This window comes from Microcebus murinus, chromosome 5, assembly GCF_040939455.1.
Source record: "Microcebus murinus isolate Inina chromosome 5, M.murinus_Inina_mat1.0, whole genome shotgun sequence".
NCBI classification, from domain to species: Eukaryota; Metazoa; Chordata; class Mammalia; order Primates; family Cheirogaleidae; genus Microcebus; species Microcebus murinus.
The window spans coordinates 4,305,421-4,322,568 of NC_134108.1; positions in this window are offsets into that span (position 1 = coordinate 4,305,421).

The following is a 17,148-nucleotide window of genomic DNA, read 5'->3' on the forward strand; positions in this document are numbered from 1 at the left end:
AAGCTTCAGAACAACAAAGGTGACAAGGACAAGGCCGTTAGTTCACAGGCCCAACCCCAGAGCTGAATAGTTGCGACAGAATCACAGACCTGCAGAGGTGAACGCGTTTGCTAGCTGACTCGTTACAACTAAAAGTTTGGCCCTGGACTAAAATACGGTTATACCCTTTTAGGCCTTCTCTCTCCTCTTCTACTCCTTCCGTCTCTTCCATAATCTTCCATAACCTAGGCTTGTTTTCTTAATTGGCCCATATTATTTCATCATAAAAGTCCTTTTGAGTTCCACATTGACATCGACATAAAGCCCAACCTCCTTATGGGCGGGGACCGTCCTCATGTTGCTGTGCAGACTTTTCCTGTCTTCGTCCACGCTACCTTCACTACCTGATCCACATCGACCACCTGGTGCCTGCCCCTCCCCTGCCTCAGCTGGAGTTCCAACTGTTCTCGCTCCTCATCCCCTTTCTGCCCGCCACTGTTCTACCCACCCAAGGCTCAGCTCAAATGCCCATGGCTGCAAGCAGCCCTCCCTCCTGCCTCTTCTCCAGCCAGTGGTGCCCCTCCTTCCCGCTAACGGAGCACTCGGAGCTCCCCTCCGGCGATCCTCCTGTTCCCACTTCCTATCTGTGTGTGATGGTTACATCCGTTCACATTCACCCCTCCCCCGTCAGACTGTTAGCTGCTCGAGGGGGGCAGGGAGCCACATTCCTCCTTTACCACCCTTAACACTGGGCACTACTTTTTATACTACATGCTTAATACCTACTGAGTAGGTTTTATGTACCTACATAAAACATTTTTTTTTAAGTACAGGAATAGCCTCTTGGATTAAATAGCAAATAATCTGAGTATATTTCACTTTCAAATAAAAAGTAACATGAAGTCGTATTTATGCTAACATAAAGATTTTCACATTCCCAAACTTTACTTCCCATTTCATTTGCAGAGGAACTAAGGAAATTTGAAATCTAACCTTTTGGTGCAATTGGTCTTGCCTGTAATTTTTCCTGTTATCTTGATCATGGAAGACATTCCTTTAAAATCACTCCTATGGGGCTAGGTATCTTACCGTCCGTACCAAATAACAGTAAAGCTGATGGGGACAAGGCTGTTAGATTTCCTCTGCAAAGCTGCAATAACTGACCATCTGTGATAATGACCCGTTCTTGAGTAGATCGCACAGCCAATCCTCCTTTATTAAAAACACTATTACTATAAATGAAAAATATGTTGACAAGTTCATATTCAGTCATCTAACTTCCTCATTTCCATAGTGTTTTAATGCTTTGCTAATTGTTTTTTTATTTTTTATTTTTTTTTATTTAATCATATTATGGGGGTACAAATTTTAAGGTTTCAAATAGTGCCTTTACCCCTCCTCCACCCACAAGTCTGAGCTTCAAGCGTGCCCATCCCCCAGATGGTGCATGTCTCACTCATTATGTATGTATATACCCGCCCCCCTCCCCCTCCCACCTGTCCAATACCCAATCAATGTAGTTCCTATGTGTCCACTTAGGTGCTGCTCAGTTAATTCCAGTTTGCTGGTGAGTATATGTGGTGCTTGTTTTTCCATTCTTGGGATACCTCATTTAGTAGAATGGGTTCCAGCTCTAACCAAGAAAATACAAGATGTGCTATATCACCGTTGTTTCTTAGAGATGAATAGTACTCCATGGTATACATATACCACATTTTATTAATCCACTCATGAATTGATGGTGCTAATTGTTTTTAATTTAACACTTTATTTTATTACACCCAAGAATTCTAAAATTTCATTTAATTTTCCTGATTTTGCCGTTTATAATTCCTGCAAGCCAAATGTGGCATACTCATTCACATTCTCACATGTTGGACAAACAAAGGCTTTATATAAAATGTTTATATATTAGAACACATCTTAGTAAACACATTTATTTTTAGTAAAAATGTCTATATCCGAGTGCCCAGGAAAATAGAATTTTAGAAATTATTTTGCAAGAAAATCTGCTATTCTAGTCTAATCCTGCTGGTAAGGCTACAGAAATACGTGTTTTTATTCATGAAATAAGAAAATCCACATAACAGGATCTTTTTTGTGAGGAAATAATTTTTCCTGGAAGAAGATGTAAGAAAACATTTGGAGACTTGGAAAAAGGTGATAATTTCAAGGAAAAATCCCCAAATTTGAAGGATTGCTGGAAACATGTAGGTCTGTTTGCATAAAGGCCCAGTGAGCCCACTGGGAGACCCCAACTTCTCTTTGGAGGTTCAACCTTGTGAAAATATCTCTCTGCTGATGGTATCGGGCAGAAAGGACACCAGAGATCCCCAAGGAACAAGTGGCCATGGGGATGGAACCGGGGAATGCTGGACTCTTGATGAGGTCTGGGCAGTGGTCCAGGCCCATCCTGCGGGAGGGTGTCACAGCTCACCATGTGGCTGAGGCTGGGACCCCTCCCAATATGGACTCCCTAAAATCTTGGTCATGCATCTGAAGCATTGGGACCCAGGCCAATGGCAGTGCAGAACGAACCTGTTGGACATAGCCCAACCCACTCCACTTCCTCCTTGTCAAACCTGCCACACAGAGAAGCCACTGTCTGGCCTGAGATGGACTCTGTGCTTGGTCCCCAGAGCTCTCCCCATGATGGACGGTACAACCGCCCAAGTGGCAAGGTCATTTCTATTTCAACTGTAGCAAGAAATTCCAGTTGAAGAAAATTGAATTTCTTTATGGTGGCCTGAGCATGCCTTCTGGTTTTCTCTGCTACAGGCACTAAGCACCCAGTTTGGACACCCTGAGTTAAGTGAGCACCCTGGAGAGAGAAAGAGAGAAGGATGGAGGAAGAGGAGGGAAGAAGAATTAACCCCAAAGCAGGTCAATCTTGTAGTAAATGAAATGGACTCCAGGAATCATTTGAGTATAAGATGAAGCTGAATACATCCATTTTCTTAGTGCACTTGTCCTGCTATAAAAAAAAAATAATTGAGACTAGGTAATTTATTTTAAAAAAATACAAATTTGTGTCTCGAAGTTATGGAGGCTGGCAAGTCCAAGATCACAGTGCTGGCTGGTTCAGTATCTGGTGAGGGCTGCTCTCTGCTCTCAGGATGGCACTTTGTCACTGAGTCCTCAGGTGGCAGAGGGACAAAAGCTGTGTTCTCATACAGTGGAAGGCAGAAGAGCAAAAGGGGGCAAACCCACTTACCCACTTCTTCGAGCCCTTTTGTAAGGACCCTAATCCCATCCTTGAGGTTTCACCCTCATGACTTAATCGCCTTCTAAAGGCCTCAGTTCTTAATACCAACACGTTGGTGATTAAGTTTCAGCATATGAATTTTTTGGCACAAATTCAGACCTTGGCATCCAGAAACACCAAGGTGTGTCTTCTCTAAAATTAAGTATTTTAAAACCCGTATTAAAAGCAATCTGTCTTTTGGCAGAGAGCCAGTAAATTTAGCCAAGATCCCTACAAGGTATGATTATGGTACCACAAAGAATTTCTCACTGCTCAGTGGAATACTACTCCCCTTCCTCTGACTGATTACTGGTACCCAAATTTGTACCACGAAGTCTATATTCCTTTAGTAATTATCATTCCTAATGTAATTAGCACATTGTGACTTACAAACTTTCCAATTCCTTATAACTTCACTTTGTCGCTATAAAGCCCCAGTGAGGGGCCAGGCATGGTAGCTCACACCTATAATCACTGCACTTTGGGAGACCGAGGTGGGAGGATCACCTAAGCCCAGGAGTTCAAGATCAGACTGGGGAACACAGTGAGATCCCATCTCTGCAAAAAATCAGCCAAATATGCTGGCGCATGCCTGTAGGCCCAGCTTCTTGGAAGCCTGAGATGGGGGCGTCGCTTGAGCCCTGGAATTGGAGGCAGCGGTGAGCTGTGAAGACACCACTGCACTCCAGCCTGGGTGACAGAGTGAGGCCCTATCTCTAAATAAATAAATAAATCCCAATGAGAATGTAATTTTTTTTTTAAATCCCATCATCCAAATGAATGAGCTAAGTTCACAAGTGGGGAAGCCTGGACTCAAACTCAGCTCTAATGTAAATGATATGCCACCGGTATTCTTGGAAGTTCTGACGAATGGGAAAGTAACATTAGATACACACTATAACTTAGTGCCTTTCAGACTGTCAATCAAGAATAGGCTTTTTTTTAAAGGGACAGAGACAGAGCAGGCGGGTGTGCACAGCACAGGGGAGCTGACAGGCAGGAGCGGGTGCAGGTCTGGAAGGTTCCACGGTCGCCGCAGCAGACTTCACCGGCGTGGGCTCTCAAACTGCGCCAGACTGACAAGGAAGCGGATTGCTTTCCCTTCGGTGTGGAGCCCTTTCACCTCTTTTTTCTTTTTTGACAGCTAGACAACCGATTGCTTAAATATAATAAATAAATAAATAACGAAGGTGGAGCAATCAGTGACGCTCAGGCTTCCATGGAGAACTCAGAGTAGCCCTTCATTTCAACTAGCACCTCCCTTTTTATCTGCCAGCATTAAGAAAAGACAGAGACCATCCATTCAGAGGCAGCTGCCAACCAATTAACACTTGGCTCCGAGCAATAAATCATATCGCAGATTGTATTGACAACCTGCGGGACATTATCTTTCCAGTGGCACTCTGCAGGACCTTTGACCCCAAACGGTTTAAAAGGGGTTCACGTGCTCACGTGCAGATGGCACAGCCCGGGCGAGCGCCAGGGAGTGCTCAGCGCAGCGCAGAAAGGGCAGGCTCTGCTTGAGAGACAATTACCGTTGATTAAGCATCACCCGGCATCTCATGGACACACCACCTATTTTTAACACGCACATTTAAAATCCAATTGAACTGGATTTCCTTTCTCAGGAGTTCATTATTGCTGCCATTTTTTTTTTTTTCCCAGAGAAAAACCAAATGTTTTGTAATGCATTTTGTGTAGAACACTGTTCTAACACCACAGAAAATTCCGTTAAATGTCAGGAGAATTTAAAGCCTTGTTGTTGAAAATCACAGGCTCAGGATGTTACGAGTATTTAGATCTTTGGAAACTTTAATAACCAATGAGTGTGAAAATCTTTTAGAAGTTTCTATTTGGCTGTAGGATACGATATGATCACTAGTTTATTAAAAGAAGCCAGTAATTATGTAAGTGAAACAAGGGAAAGATGTGGAATGCTGTTACTTTGGTGGCATATAAGCATGTATGCTACTACATTCTCATAGATTTCAAGAATATGGGCCGGGCGCAGTGGCTCACGCCTGTAATCCTAGCTCTCTGGGAGGCCGAGGTGGGCGAATCGCTTCAGGTCAGGAGTTTGAAACCAGCCTGAGCAAGAGCGAGACCCCGTCTCTACTATAAATAGAAAGAAATTAATTGGCCAACTAATATATTTAGAAAAAATTAGCCAGGCATGGTGGCGCATGCCTGTAGTCCCAGCTACTCAGGAGGCTGAGGCAGGAGGATCGCTTGAGCCCAGGAGTTTGAGGTTGCTGTGAGCTAGGCTGACGCCACGGCACTCACTCTAGCCTGGGCAACAAAGTGAGACTCTGTCTCAAAAAAAAAAAATATTTAAAAAAAATTAAAAAGAAAAAGAATATGAGCATTTCTTCTCATTCATTCATTCACTATACTAAACAGTAATGTCTGTAGGGCTAGTAAATAATTGGCTATCTTGCTTTGTCCCGCGAGTACGGAAATAAAACAAGGTATTGGAAGAAGAGCAGTGGCATAATTTTAATCTAGAGGTGATGACTTGAGACATCAAAAGAATTCAATGCATGTATGAACACACACATGTACATACAAATGCATGTGTACACAGAGACGCATGCCCTCACACACGTGCACACACACACGCACAGCACACGGAGTTATCTAACATTAAAGAACAGAAACCTCAGAAGACAGTTTTCCTTCTGGTTAAACACTAGATTGTTTCGGAAAATATTCCCATCCCTGACATGCATTCATGTTTCCTCCCAAGAATGTTCTAGCGTCACTAACCACTGGCTTCCCTAGTCCTGCCACAGTGATAGTCCTGAATGTAGGACGCCTGACGGTGCAGACAGTAAAATGTTCAGCAAAGTGCTACTGTGGAAACTAGATAATTAGTCCCAAAATTGATAAGACTAACAAGCAGGGAAAGAACATAATCTGAGAAAAGGACTTTTGGAACTTCATACAAAAGACGCTACCAACACCTCCAACAATGATAACATATAACCCTGAATCTGATATCTACATTGTTTCATTTAATTAAAAATAAGTATGTACCAAATATCCTCTATTTGCTAGACCCCCTACTGGGTATTAAGGATAGAGAAATGAACATGAATATTCTTACTCTCACAGAGCTTATGTTACAGTGAAATAAATTACCAAACAAAGCACAAAGAATAATTTTGATTTAAATCCGAACCAACAATCATAAATATTCAACAGATCAGATTTTTATCTTATATATGTAAATTCAAGAGTAGAATTAATCTGGGAAGGCTGTATGAGGCTGGTAAGAAAAGGACAGGATTTGGTAGACAAAACTGAGGTAAGCAAATCAGGAAAAGTCTACAGCATGAAATATTGGAAGAGCAAGAGAATTTGAGTCATGCGTAAAAGGTAACTACCTAAAAATTATTTCTTCAGTTTACTACATAATCAAAGATTTAAGAGGAGATGGTGAAAAGAAATAAAAGCTTAGTTCATAAAAGGACCTCTAGCTTAATGTATCCCAAATCTCTGTTCTTATTTCTGGAATAATTATTAATATATTTGACACTAAGATACAGAGAAAGGACCTGAGTTTTTAAGAGTTAATTTAGTAAATATGACCTCAGAAAGGTAACTTTACTGCTCCCTCCCTGATCTGAAAAAATAGACAAAACAATTCTAATGAATAATTTTGAGAATTAAATGAGATAAAATATATAAAGAGCCTAGCATAATGCTGGATACTTACAATACACTAAATAAATGTTAGTTCATTTCGTTCCTGAATAGGAGTTCCTGCAACAGTTAGTACATGGAATTCTTACAGTCTGATGTTATTAACATATCATAAAGCACTAGAACATAGTGACATTTGACAATATGACTTTTGTGTTTAAGATTCATACTATCCTAATAAAAGAAAATTCTCTGAGTTATGATTTTATAAACCTGCTTTGCAATACTGTGCATGGAAATTAAATAAAGCAATCTTGCAGGATTTAATCACAACTCTATGTGTGTTCCTCTTAGGCCAACAGAACACCTTAGCGACTGCTCGGTATTTAAAGGTGCAAATTGCACTTTGCTGGTGTGCATGTGGCTAGCTGTCAGTTCATAAATGAAGCTCCTCACACTTGTTGCTTTGATTTTTTTTTGTTTTGTTTTAATTTTGCTTCTTTGGGGTATTATGCTGTCTTCTCCTTCTTGGTCTCTTCGTTTCCTGCCTGACCCGTTGTACACAGTAGCTGCTTGATAAAGAATATTTCCTAAGTGAAGCATAAGGAGAAGTGGGGAGTGGGCGTTCTGCATCCGCCCTCTCTTATCTCCTCCTGGCATGCGCCGGGTACTTTAATGTCAAAGTGAGGCTGATATGGATTGCTCCCTCCCTCCTGGGAGCCAGGCAGCCCTCCTGCTTTTGCAGCAGTCAGTAGCTCCCTGCTTCCCCTTCGACTCCACGCCTCCCCTCCCCTGTGTCCCTGGAGGAGAGGGAGGCAGAGGAGTGTTTCTAAGCCAAGGTCACTCCCAGGGGTAGGCTGAGTCCTATCACGCACACCTGTGAAAGTCTAAAGGTGGACAGTGCGGCTGTGCCCTCCCCCTCCCCAGACGGGAGCACAGTGTTTCTTTTGCAGCTGTGGGGGACTCCAACGAGACCTTGGCTGTCCAAGTTCATCCTCGTGAGCACAGGTGTTTGATATCTCCAGAAGCGGGGCTATCCTGTTACGAGAGAAGCAAGCTGCTGCCTCCGCTGACATGCACATCACCACCGCAGACGTGGGGTAGAAACTGGGATGTGAAGAGCAGGGCCTTCAAATAGGAAAGAATAATTTATGGACGGGACCAACAAGATAATGAAATAATTCAGATCAACTTCGGTTTTCACCACGCTTGTAAATATCGTGCATGGCATTTTCCTTGCAGTAAGAGAACTCCAGAACATAGAGCCAAAGCTGAAATATAAATCTATTTCATTCACACATATTCAGTCCTATTAAACAAAACATTATTAAACATCTATTCTATGTTTCTATGCTATTTTCCATTACTAATACATTCTCTGATCTAATCCTCTTTTTGCCTTATAATTTGAGTGTTCACACTATTAAACTCTTTTTGATCTGTCTTCTTTCCCACTTGCAATTGAAGGCTGTTGTGAATTTAGTATTTTCCCGCAGCGAAATTGAACCGAACTGCTTCACAGACATTTGCTTCATCAAATGTGCAGGCAACCACACACCTTGCTAAAAGGTAGCTCCCGCTGTAAATAGAGATCCTTCTCCCAGATCTCTAGTTCCCAAATTTCTGCACAGTTTTTCAGCCAGTTTCTGCTCACACACTGATTCAGTAGGAAATTTAGTAAGATTCCCTCCTTTCATTCAACCATCCATCCACCCATCCATTCATGCCACTCATATTGAGTGAGTGCCGATTCACAGGGCAGGCTCTTCTGCGCTAGGGGATGGGGAGGGGAACAATGGAGAAGAGTCCGACTCTTACAGAGCTGACCATCTGCATTTCCGGGCTTGTGAACAGGAAGATTCCACTTTCACGAGGCTCCGTGCACCTCTGGGAGCCTGGCGGGGGGCCAGGGGGTGGACTTGGAGAGGACTTGCACTGGGGAACCAGCCTGCCTTCGAATCAGAGCTCCACCGCTTGGGGAGATCCTGGAACATGTGTTTCATCTTTCAGATCTGTAGTTACCTCCCGAATATAACAGTGCCTTCAGAGAGTGATGTGAGGGGGAATGAAATCACACAAGTGAAGCGCAGGGTGCCGAGCATGGAGGTGCTCTGTAAATGTTAGCTGCTGCTATTTTGTCTAGACTTTTCCAGCTGAGAATTTAATTATTTTTTATACCCAGTCCCGGGGTGACAACCTGGCAGGCTTCAGTCAGCTGCCACTGCTCGTAGCTGGCATGCACGCAGGACTTCTCGGCTAGAGCACCCATTAAAAATAGATTTTAATTCCCGGCAGGACAAAACTGCATCTGTGCACCTGTGCTTCCCCATTTCTCTGGGTAAACCCTGACAGCTCCCTGACGAGATGCTCTTCAAACAAGGCTTAGTCCCTGCCCAGGCTCACCCCTGTCTGCAGGGACCAGAGGAACCAGGAATCATTCCCCCTGGAGGAGAGAACTGTGCTCATTAGACAAGAGTTATGAATTCACTTTTGCTACAGTTGTCATAAACCTACTTTTATTAGTTCCAAGAAATCAATTGCAATTAAAACAAAATAAAAAAAAAGCCCTGAAGAATTAGAAGAGAGGGCCCAGCATCAATGTTTTGCCTGATATCAATGCCAGAGGGGAACTTGGGGGGGGGGCCCTCGGCTCACCCCTAGTGGCATTCCAACCCCACCCCGTAGGAGGCACCGAGCTCTTTATTCTAAAATTAGAATGCCTTTGCATTTCTGGACATTCTATGTCCTGTGCTACTCCTCTCTCCTGTGGATCCTGGGTGTGTTTATCTTAATTTACAGAGACAATATAAAAATCTTAACATGTAATGGTTTTGTCAGCCTCGGCCTAATGATTAGTGGTGTGGGCAAATATTTCAACGATATTTCTATGGTTCATTAGGAACCAAATATTCCAAACTCACAAACTAGATTCCAAATGCCCTAAGAAAGAAGAATAGAGTCTCTTTCAACTCTCTACACCACAGAAATGTACGAGTCACCTGAAAATGAATGTACAGGAGTGAGTGAATGGACAAAGGAATACGCAACACGTTTGTGTGTCGGCTTCTGGAAACCTGCAGTCAGGATGGGAAGAGGGACGCTGGCCATGGCGCACTGCGGACTTCACTGGTCTCCAGGCCAACTGGCCTGATGCAGATTCCCGAGCACGCTCCGGACAGCTGCCCGCGGGCGCTCTGCAGGGGGCGGGGCCTGGGCAGCTGCCAGGATGCCGGCACGGCACGGGTCCTGTCACGGCTGACCCTTGATCAAGGCTGCATCGAGATCGGGGTGGAGATGGGGAGAAAGGATACACCCTTCCCTTCTGTTGCCTCGGTTTCCCTCACAGGCTCGTAAGCCACCATAAACATAGGTATCCTCCAAAATTCCATTCTCCGCCTCCTCCTCCTCCCTGTCCTCTTCCTTCCTCTCCGAAGTCCCTTCCGCTCCCACGTGTGCACCTTCTGTTATGACGCCCCGGTCAGCAAGGCAAGTTCTCACGCCAGACTGCTCTGCCACCTTTGCTGTGTAACCACGGGCAGGTCATTTAAAGCCCTGCCTCAGTTTCCCCAGCTTGAAAATAGGGGTAATAATGGTACCTCTTTATGTGGGGTTTTGTGAGGATAAATGAACTGATGTGCAGCCGCTGCACAGCCGAGGCTGTGACTGTCCCTCCAGGCGGGCAAGTGGGGGCAACGCGGCCACAGGGGCTCGAAGCTCTCAGCATGTCTTCAGCTGAGCGGCGCGTGCACAGGCATCCCTTCACTAGTTTTCATTAAGCTATATGCACACGCATACATCCTCTTTTATAAGCAAGCTTTAGTCAATTAAAAAATAAAACCAAAAATCCCCGACAGGGCGCTATGCCTGAAGCAGGAGCCTGAGCATGCTTCCTAAGGCTCCTCCAGGCCTCCACCTACCTCTGGGCCCTCCTGGCTCTATCCTGTGCTGAAGGCAGCCTCCCTCTGGCTTCCTCCGAAGACGCCAGGCGGAGGGATGTTTGTGTCTTTACACGGTAAAGGGAAGGGGAGGGCGGGGCGGGAGAGAGAGGCAGGATGGCGCAATCCGTGCGGTCAGTGGCCTTTCTCTTGCCCTGGCCCCGGCAGGAGCTCTGACGTGGCCTGCCCTCATGTCACCTGCTCTGGGCACACTTCTCTGCTCCCCAGTCCCTCCCACTGCAGTTCTTGACATTCCATGAAAACAAGCTGCTCCTGCCCCGGCCTCCCCCCAGCAATCGGTAGTGAGCAGTGCGGCCTTCCCAGAGGATGGCGGGGCAGAGGCGGAAACTGGAAACCACTCTGTGTTTTCCAGACCCCTCCTCACCTCAGCTGCTCTTCTCCTGGGACAGCTCCAGGCAGGTGTCTCCTCACTGCATGCACACGTGTGTGTGTGTGTGTTGCGCAGGTAAGCCCATGTGCATGCTATACGTGTGGGCGAGTGCACGTGTGTGCACGTGTTATGTGCGTGTTGTAAGTGTGTGAGTGTGAGCTTGTGTGTGTTCCCCTCCTTCACCCCAAGTAGCAAACCGAATTCTTCTCTTTCCTGGTTCCTGTTACTGTAGCAGCCCCGGGAGTCTCAAGTCCCGAGCACCTTACTACGCCGACTCTCGCTAACACCATCACCTCCTTGCAAGGAGCTCTGGTGATGATGATAACAGTTTTCCTCATTTTGTTAGGATGGTTTGTCTCCTTCTAACACTTTTTGCGTAGTCACAACTTCCCCTCCTACGGTGTCAGCACAGTGTTGCAGTATAGTGGGTGCGTGGTAACAGGCCTGACACTGGCTCACGTGAGATGTCCTCACCCTCCGAGCTTTTCCCTGTCTGTGTCGTTAGCCCTAGCTAGGCGCGCCCTCCCTCTTCATAGCCTGGTTAATTCCCATTCATTCTACCGTCTTCCTTCCTTCTGCTGTGAGCCTTCTCCAGAGCTCCTCTAGAGAAAATTCTCTTCCTCTCTGGGCCACCGCCTACTGTTGCCCACCTTGCCCACTGCACGGCTTCAGCGGGTGTCCCTCCCATAATCACGCACAGTGGAATCTGTGTGAATAGCACGCTCCGGGCTGGGGCGGAACACAACCTGTATGGCTTGATGCTCTTTCTTTTGTTCTTCCTCAGCAAAGCACACCCCGATTCTTGTGCAGTTTCTTCTTTTCTGTCTGTGTTTCCCCTGCCAAATGTCATGACTTGGAGGAGCAGTTAGCATGTGTTTGGTGGGTCGACACCAATACCCAGCACACTTCCGGGCACAAGTGGCTCTCTGTAAATGTGGCATAAAGGAGCGAGCTGATTCATTTTAACAGATCATTAATTTTCCATTTGCTCCTAAACCATACTGCTAACTTAATGCAGATTTGAGGGTAACTGTTCTGCATATTTTAATTAAGAAAGAGGGAGTGACAAAGAGAGGGAGAGAATGAGGGGGGCAGAGCGGGGAGGGTTCAAATTAAAGCGCAGGAAAAGAACGTGTGTCGTAAAACCTGGTAGACCCTAAAAGGAATGTCCCCTACCCACGGGGCGTGACTCTGATGCCATGCTGCCTGCCTGCAGCCCAGCCACCTGCGTGGATAGAAGGGCGAGTGTTCAAGGGAAAACAGGCAGAGAAACAAACTGCCAAGCGGGAGATTGCGTGTGCTTCTGGTGCAATGTTGGCGTTGCTACTCTTTACCCTGGAAAAGGTCAAAGAAGTCTCTCCGTGGAGGCAGTTATAACAAGAACGTGCTGCCCTTTGTTTGCAAAGAGGAAGCTGCCGAGAGCAGCAACACCCACGCCCTGGCCCTGCAGGTGATGGAGTGAACCCTCCCCCGCCCCCTCGGCCAGCGCAGGTGGCCCTGTTAGGAGACGGCGAATGGCCCGGCTGAGAGAAGCATTTAGCGAACAACATCACCCTGAAATATTAGGCCTCCTCCTATTTTCAATATACTTCAGGTTAACCAGATGAAGACAAATAGAGGCTCACTCGTTTGTCCCAAATTGCCATTGCTCACGCGATGCAGCGGGAGGCGGAGGACCGACCCCCTGGAAGACGGCAGCCACTGCGCAGTAAACAGCGCCTGCCCCAGCCTGCGCTCTGCAGCCATGCTCCTTGTTCTGCACATACTGTTCTGCTCTCGTTATTTCCGGAAACAAGAGGATTGTCTCCTGGCTCCATGCGTGCCTGGAATTCTGGCAGGGTGCTGCTGTGGGGAGGGCAGGAGGGAGCAGGGATGCTGTCCCAGAGCCCCCCACGCCCCAGGGTCTCCACCTCCCAGAGCACAGCTCAGCGTTTCCAAGTCCATCCTGAGGATGCTCAGGCACCAGTAGCTCCAGAGAACCCGTTTCCATCTTAGAGGGAGAGGGCAGGGCAGCTATCACATACCTACTGCAGGCAACGATATGGAGCCATACAGAGGTGGATAATAAGAATTCTATTGGGGGGAGAATAAACAGGGCCCTGGAATACCTATTTCTAGAAAGTCTTGCTAACAAGCCAGAAGCCAGAGTTTTAAGATCACTCATGTAAATACCTCCCAGGGTGTCGTCCCTGATTAAGGATGTGTGAGGGTTATTGAGTTTTGAATTAGATGCACTTTAATAAAACAGTAGAATGTTCTTATCTGATTGCACCTGTATTGATCGTGTTAAAGAGGCCTACCCTTGGATCCAGGTCAATGATTTTACATAAACTTACTAGGGACTCAGGCTGGATGTTGGTTTTCAGATTTTTGCAGGCTATCTGATTTGTTAGATTTCAGTAATCTAAGGAATTTAAAAACATGCCTCTTATTAATGAATAAAATTAAGTTTTTTGTCTGTGTTATATTTGGCTTAATCTCCCTGGCTACATAATCAATTGAGTTGTTTTTTTAAAAAGCTGCATTAATAACAGAATTTCACTTCAATTGTTTTTAGTATTTAAAAAGTCTTTCATACAAATGTAAAATACACAGTTAAATATCATCACATAGGTAAGCTAACTACATAACTGTCAAAATAAAATGGAATGCACAATTCATAATAAATATGTGCAATATATGTTCAATTGATATTGCATTTAACAGTATACTTCAAAATACTAGTTTTATTGCTTCTGATGACATCTAGAAACTCAATATACACAAGTAAAGTCATAGACAACCTCCTTCCTATTAGATCATAAACCTCACTTTTGCAGGGAAAGGCACTGATGGAGCTGGAGTTGCAAAGTTTTCTATTGTCTCGTGTATGGCACTGTACACACAGTCATGTATTACAAAGACATTAGCAAGCAATGGCATCTTTGTAAGTTTTCATAAATTGTAGAGATGTTCATTTAACAAGATTTTCAGATTTTACAAGTAAAGCAAAACCAATGCTTCAAATTCATTAATTCTTTCATTCAACAAAAAAATTTTAGGCCCTTTTATACTCTGGCACTATTCCAGGAATTGGTGATACGATGGTGACAAGACAGGCCTGGTGCAGTCAGCGACAGTAATGAGTGACATGAGAGTGTCACTGATGTCCTCCGGTGGGAGGGAGGACAGGCACATGGCGGGTTAGGGCGGGATGGCAGGCGGGGTGGGCATTACCGGGTGGTCAGTAATGGAAAGAGAGATGAGAGCAGGTGGGAGATCGGCGGGAAGATGACTAAAGAGAGTGACAGGAAATGTGAAAATGAGAGGGGGGTGGAGAGGAAGTGTGAGTATGAGAGGGGAGTGGAGAGGAAGTGTGAAGATGAGGGGGGAGTGGAGAGGAAGTGTGAAGATGAGGGGGGAGTGGAGAGGAAGTGTGAAGATGAGGGGGGAGTGGAGAGGAAGTGTGAAATGAGTGGGGAGTGGAGAGGAAGTGTGAAGATGAGGGGGTTGGGTTCTAGGTAGAAAAGTCAGCAGGTGCAGAGATGAGATGAGGACATGAGCTCACAATGTCTGAGAGATGATGCGGCTAGAAAGGGGTATTGCAGAGGGGACAGCAGTGAAGAGGAAATAGAGGCCTATTTGGTAGCCAGATCGTGAGGAACCATGAAGGGCACGGGAAGGACCTTTGATTTCATTTTAAGTGTGGTGGGAAGCTACTTAATAATTTAAAATGCGGAGTAACATGTTCTGATTTACAACTCAGACTACACAGCACTGGCTGCCGTCGGGGGGTGGGTTGGTGAGAGGCGTCAACAGAAGCAGTGAGGCCAAGGCAAAGCGGCTCCAAGCACCACCCATTACCTGCCCAAATCTCTGCTCTTCCTCTTCCTTAGTAAGGAGACTCAGCGGTTTTCTCTGGCTAGTATTGTAGCTACCTCAACTGCTATTTCCTCGCCCTTATTCAGGGAGGAGTAGCAGGTGGGCTGTAATCAGAAATTATTGTGGATTTCTGAGAACTTCCTGGAGAGGGTCAAAAGCCTGAATCCCGGTTGTCTTCCTCGCTCCTCCCGACTGTGCTCAGGGTGCCGAGCTGATGGCCAGGGTGGCACAGGCATCGTGGACCACGGGGGACTCTGGGATGCCAGAGCAGGAAGGTAGCACGAGTTCGGGTCCAGGATGACCCTAAGACTCTCCGTTCCAGTGCGGATGCCTTCCCCCGCCCCCCCCCCCCGGAGTCACCGTGTGAAAGAATAAACTTCTGTCTTGTTTTAGCCACTGGTGTATCGGGGTGTGTGGTGGCAAATCTAATTCCCACTAATTCAGGAGTTTATAGCGACGGCTCAGATGAGACACAAAGGTGCTTCAGCTGGGCGCGGGGTGCAAGGTGGGGACTGGTGGATTTCCAAGCGTATTTTGTAGGTATGAGCGTTTGCTGATCCGGATCTGCTGGGTGAACAGGGGCCACGAGAGAGGGACCGAGAACGTCTGCCAGGACATGGGCCGAGGAACTGGCTGGGTGGTAAGCGTGAATTATGAAACAAGCGCCCGCCGTGTAATACAGGTGGGCAGATTTAGGATGGAAATGAGAGGGATTTCCCTACACATTGCTTCTATTTTTTTTTATGAGGGAAAAGAGGTCTGGTCCTCAGCTGACACTGAGAACGACAGAGGGACACCGGAGGAAGGAAGGAGAGGTGTGGGAAGGGGCGGGGGAGAGGCAGTGGGGGAACTGAGCTGGGGGATTGCCCTAGGGCTGCCAGGCAGTGCTGAAGCTCCTCTTAACATTTCCTATGGGAAATTTAAAGCCAGACAAACTTTCCACCAGCAGGAGCACAATTCAGTAATTTTTCCCAAGCCACATTCGGCTGGTCAGGTACAGGCACCAGTTAATGGGGCTGGACTCCATTAAAATCGTGGGTTTGCTTGGAGAGCAGCATAGGGGGACGGAGGGTCATAAGCACGGAGCGGGTATCCAGGGGGGGCATCATGCTGATGGCCATGAAGTCGGAGCTGAGTCGGGGGAGCAGGAGACACAGACCAGAGCGAGTGAGCTGGACTGATGAGGGGAGGGGTCAGAGAATGGGATGCTTGAATAAATGTGCTGTGGGGAGTGTGGTTATTGGTAATAAGCTCGAGGAAATGGTCAACGGAGTGGGCTGCAGCGGTGGGGGGAGGAGACTTTCCAACGAGGTGAGGGAGTTAAAGGATGGGGCAGGGTGTTTGCTGATCTGTTTTCTGGACTTGAAAGGCACCGGGAGTGACAGTCAGTGCATTGGTGGGAAGAGAAAGAGACGTGGGTGCTAAACTCTGGCGTTGCCTGGGAGAATGGCAGGTGGCGTCCACAGGAGATGTAGCCTGTGGAGCCATCTGATGGCATGTGCTTCAGAGGTGCTGGCGGGCTTCTCTGTTTTTGCTTGTGTATTGTATGGGAGAGACAGGCAATGTTCTGGAAAGATCCAGGAGGACACCACGCCCCCATTATCCTCCTGCTTCAGGAAGCACCGAGCCCAGCCCTCTGCTAAAAGGGAAACCCCAGAAGTTCGGGTTCCAGGACTGGGATGCCCCCGTTGTGCTGTGGGCTGTTTCTGAAGGAGACTGGCGCGCGAGTCGGGGGACTGAGTGGGAAGACCCCCCCACCTTCATGTGGGTGGGCACCAGTTAATCCACTGGAGCAAAAGGCACAGACAGGGAAAATTCTTGCTCTCTTCTGGAGCCGGATGCCCTCCTTCCCCTGCCCTGAACAGCAGAGCTGCAGGTTCTCCGGCTGCTGAACATGGGACTTGCACCGGAGAAGCCGCTCGGTTCCCAGGCCTCCGGCCTGAGACCGAGACTCACGCCCGGGGCGCCCCTGGGTCTCCAGCTCGCAGACAGCCCATCACGGGACTGCTCAGCCTCTGTGCTCCCATGAGGCGGTTCCTAGTAAGCCTCCTCTCTTGTCTCTCACTCCGTGTGTCCTAGCAGTTCCATCTCTC